This window comes from Oncorhynchus nerka, unplaced genomic scaffold (genome assembly GCF_034236695.1).
Source record: "Oncorhynchus nerka isolate Pitt River unplaced genomic scaffold, Oner_Uvic_2.0 unplaced_scaffold_442, whole genome shotgun sequence".
Taxonomy (NCBI): Eukaryota; Metazoa; Chordata; class Actinopteri; order Salmoniformes; family Salmonidae; genus Oncorhynchus; species Oncorhynchus nerka.
This window is the reverse complement of record NW_027040489.1, coordinates 615,796-621,008: the sequence shown is the minus strand read 5'-3', so window position 1 is coordinate 621,008 and position 5,213 is coordinate 615,796.

The window sequence follows — 5,213 nt, the reverse complement described above, 5'->3', positions numbered from 1 at the left end:
TGGGTTTCTGTAGAACTTTAGACTGGGATTCTGTACTTTAGACTGGGTTTCTGGGTAGAACTTTAGACTGGGATTCTGTACTTAGACTGGGTTTATGTACTTAGACTGAGTTTCTGTACTTTAGACTGGGTTTCTGTACTTTAGACTGGGATTCTGTATAGTACTTTAAAATTTAGACTGGGTTTCTGTACTTTAGACTGGGTTTCTGTACTTTAGACTGGGATTCTGTACTTTGGGACTGGGTTTCTGTACTTTAGACTGTGTTTCTGTACTTTAGACTGGGTTTTCTGTACTTTACTGGGTTTCTTTTAGACTGGGTTTCTGTACTTTGGGGGCTGGGTTTCTGTATAGTACTTTAGACTGGGATTCTGTACTTTAGACTGGGTTTCTGTAGAACTTTAGACTGGGTTTCTGGGTACTAGACTGGGTTTCTGTACTTTAGGCTGGGTTTCTGTAGAACTTTAGACTGGGTTTCTGTACTTTAGGCTGGGTTTCCTGTACTTTAGGACTGGGATTCTGTATAGAACTTTAGACTGGGTTTCTGTACTTTTAGACTGGGTTTCTGTACTTTAGACTGGGATTCTAGACTGGGTTTCTGTACTTTAGGGACTGGGATTTGTACTTTAGACTGGGATTCTGTACTTTAGACTGGGTTTCTGTACTTTAGACTGGGTTTCTGTACTTTACTGGGATTTAGGAACTTTGGGTTTCTGTACTTTAGCTGGATTTCTGGATTATGTACTTTAGACTGGGGTAAGTACTTTTGACTGTTTCTGTAATTTTTAGACTGTGTTTCTGTACTTTAGACTGGGTACTTTTAGGCTGGGTTTACTTTTAGACTGGGTTTCTTTACTTTAGGCTGGGTTTCTGTATAGTACTTTAGACTGGGATTCTGTACTCTAGACTGGGATTCTGTACTTTAGACTGGGTTTCTGTACTTTAGACTGGGTTTCTGTACTTTAGGCTGGGATTCTGTACTTTAGACTGGGTTTCTTGATTAGACTGTTTCTACTTTAGACTGGGATTCTGTATAGAACTTTAGACTGGGTTTCTGTACTTTAGACTGGGTTTCTGTACTTTAGACTGGGATTCTGTACTTTAGACTGGAGTTTCTGTACTTTAGGTTTTATGTACTTTAGACTGGGTTTCTGTACTTTAGACTGGGTTTCTGTACTTTAGACTGGGTTTCTGTAGAACTTTAGACTGGGTTTCTGTATAGAACTTTGTACTAGACTGGGTTTCTGTACTTTAGACTGGGCTTCTGTATAGTACTTTAGACTGGGTTTTCTGTAGGTTAGGCTGGTTTATGTACTTTAGACTGGGTTTCTGTACTTTAGACTGGGATTCTGTATAGAACTTTAGACTGGGTTTATGTACTTTAGACTGGGTTTTCTGTACTTTAGACTGGGATTCTGTACTTTTTAGACTGGGTTCTGTACTTTAGACTGGGTTTCTGTACTTTTAGACTGGGTTTCTGTACTTTAGACTGGGTTTCTGTACTTTAGACTGGGTTTCTGTACTTTAGACTGGGTTTCTGTACTTTAGACTGGTTTCTGTACTTTAGACTGGGTTTCTGTATAGAACTTTAGACTGGGTTTCTGTACTTTAGACTGGGTTTCTGTACTTTAGACTGGGTTTCTGTACTTTAGACTGGGTTCTGTACTTTAGACTGGGTCTCTGTACTTAGACTGGGATTCTGTACATTTGTCTGGGTTTCTGTACTTTAGACTGGGTTTCTGTACTTTAGACTGGGTTTCTGTACTTTAGCTGGGTTTCTGTACTTTAGACTGGGTTTCTTTAGAACTTTAGGCTGGGTTTCTGTACTTTAGACTGGGTTTCTGTACTTTAGACTGGGTTTCTGTATAGTACTTTTTAGACTGGGTTTCTGTACTTTAGACTGGGATTCTGTACTTTAGACTGGGTCTCTGTACTTTAGACTGGGTTTCTGTACTTTAGACTGGGTTTCTGTATAGAACTTTAGACTGGGTTTCTGTACTTTAGACTGGGTTTCTGTACTTTAGACTGGGTTTCTTTACTTTAGGCTGGGTTTCTGTATGGTACTTTAGACTGGGTTTCTGTACTCTAGACTGGGTTTCTGTACTTTAGACTGGGTTTCTGTATAGAACTTTAGACTGGGTTTCTGTACTTTAGGCTGGGTTTCTGTACTTAGGCTGGGTTTCTGTACTTTAGACTGGTTTTCTTTACTTTTAGACTGGGTTCTGTACTTTAGACTGGGTTTCTGTACTTTAGACTGGGTTTCTGTACTTTAGACTGGGATTCTGTACTTTAGACTGGGTTTTCTAGAACTTTAGACTGGGTTTTTGTGTACTTTAGACTGGGTTTCTGTACTTTAGACTGGGTTTCTGTACTTTAGACTGGGTTTCTGTACTTTAGACTGGGTTTCTGTACTTTAGACTGGGTTTCTGTACTTTAGACTGGGTTTCTGTAGTACTTTAGACTGGGTTTCTGTACTTTAGACTGGGTTTCTGTACTTTAGACTGGGTTTCTGTATAGAACTTTAGACTGGGTTTCTGTACTTTAGACTGGGTTTCATACTTTAGACTGGGTTTCTGTACTTTAGGACTGGGTTTCTGTACTTTAGACTGGGATTCTGTACTTTAGACTGGGTTTCTGTACTTTAGACTGGGTTTCTGTACTTTAGACTGGGTTTCTGTACTTTGACTGGGTTTCTGTACTTTAGACTGGGTTTCTGAACTTTAGACTGGGATTCTGTACTTTAGACTGGGTTTCTGTACTTTAGACTGGGATTCTGTACTTAGACTGGGTTTCTGTACTTTAGACTGGGTTTCTGTACTTTAGACTGGGTTTCTGTACTTTAGACTGTTTCTGTACTTTAGACTGGGTTTCTGTACTTTAGACTGGGTTTCTGTACTTTAGAACTTTAGACTGGGTCTCTGTACTTTAGACTGGGATTTGTACTTTAGACTGGGTTTCTGTACTTTAGACTGGGTTTCTGTACTTTAGGCTGGGTTTCTGTACTTTAGACTGGGTTTCTGTACTTTAGACTGGGTTTTGTACTTTAGACTGGGATTCTGTACTTTAGACTGGGATTCTGTACTTTTGACTGGGTTTCTGTACTTTAGACTGGGTTTCTGTATAGAACTTTAGACTGGGTTTCTGTACTTTAGACTGGGTTTCTGTACTTTAGACTGGGTTTCTGTACTTTAGGCTGGGATTCTGTTGAACTTTAGACTGGGTTTCTGTACTTTAGACTGGGTTTATGTACTTTAGACTGGGTTTCTGTACTTTAGGCTGGGTTTCTGTACTTTTTAGACTGGGATTCTGTATAGAACTTAGACTGGGTTTCTGTACTTTAGACTGGGTTTCTTTAGGCTGGGTTTCTGTACTTTAGACTGGGTTTCTGTACTTTAGACTGGGTTTCTGTACTTTAGACTGTTTCTGTACTTTAGACTGGGATTCTGTACTTTAGACTGGGTTTCTGTACTTTAGACTGGGTTTCTGTACTTTAGACTGGGTTTCTGTACTTTAGGCTGGGTTTCTGTAGAACTTTAGACTGGGTTTCTGTACTTTAGACTGGGATTCTGTCTGTACTTTTAGACTGGGTTTATGTACTTTAGACTGGGTTTCTGTACTTTAGACTGGGTTTCTGTACTTTAGACTGGGTTTATGTACTTTAGACTGGGTTTCTGTACTTTAGACTGGGTTTCTGTACTTTAGACTGGGATTCTGTACTTTAGACTGGGTTTCTGTACTTTAGACTGGGTTTTGTACTTTAGACGGGGATTCTGTACTTTAGACTGGGTTTCTGTACTTTAGACTGGGTTTCTGTACTTAGACTGGGTTTCTGTACTTTAGAATGGGTTTTACTTTAGACTGGGTTTTGTATAGAACTTTAGACTGGGTTTCTGTACTTTAGGCTGGGTTTCTGTACTTTAGACTGGGTTTCTGTACTTTAGACTGGGTTTTCTGTACTAGACTGGGTTTCTGTACTTTTTGGGCTGGGATTCTGGGTTTCTGTACTTTAGACTGGGATTCTGTATAGAACTTTAGACTGGGTTTCTGTACTTTAGACTGGGTTTCTGTACTTTTAGACTGGGTTTCTGTATAGAACTTTAGACTGGGTTCTGTCTTTAGACTGTACTTTAGACTGGGTTTCTGTAGTACTTTAGACTGGGTTTCTGTACTTTAGACTGGGATTCTGTGCTTAGACTGGGTCTTTAGACTGGGTTTCTGTACTTTAGACTGGGTTTCTGTACTTTAGACTGGGTTTCTGGACTGGGATTCTGTACTTTAGACTGGGTTTCTTTACTTTAGGCTGGGTTTCTGTACAGTACTAGACTTTTGACTGGGTTTCTGTTACTGGGTTTCTTAGACTGGGTTTCTTCTAGGCTATTCTGTACTTTAGACTAGGTGTACTTTAGACTGGGTTTCTGTACTTTAGGGCTGGGTTTCTGGGTTTTAGACTGGGTTTCGTACTTTAGACTGGGATTCTGTACTTTAGACTGGGTTTCTGTACTTTAGACTGGGATTCTGTACTTTAGACTGGGTTTCTGTACTTTAGACTGGGTTTCTGTACTTTAGACTGGGTTTCTGTACTTTAGACTGGGTTTCTGTACTTTAGACTGGGTTTCTGTATAGTACTTTAGACTGGGTTTCTGTACTTTAGACTGGGATTCTGTACTTAGACTGGGTTTCTGTACTTTAGGCTGGGTTTCTGTACTTTAGACTGGGTTTCTGTACTTTAGACTGGGTTTCTGTACTTTAGACTGGGTTTTGTACTTTAGGCTGTGTTTCTGTACTTTAGACTGGGTTTCTGTACTTTAGACTGGGTTTCTGTACTTTAGGCTGGGTTTCTGTACTTTAGACTGGGTTTGTACTTTAGACTGGGTTTCTGTACTTTAGACTGGGGTTTCTGTACTTTAGACTGGGTTTCTGTACTTTAGACTGGGTTTCTGTACTTTAGACTGGGTTTCTGTATAGAACTTTAGACTGGGTTTCTGTACTTTAGACTGGGTTTCTGTACTTTAGACTGGGTTTTCTGTACTTTAGACTGGGTTTCTGTACTTTAGACTGGGTTTCTGTACTTTAGACTGGGTTTCTGTACTTCTTTAGGCTGGGTTTCTGTATAGAACTTTAGACTGGGTTTCTGTACTTTAGGCTGGGTTTCTGTACTTTAGGCTGTTTCTGTACTTAGACTGGGTTTCTGTACTTTAGGCTGGGTTTCTGTACTT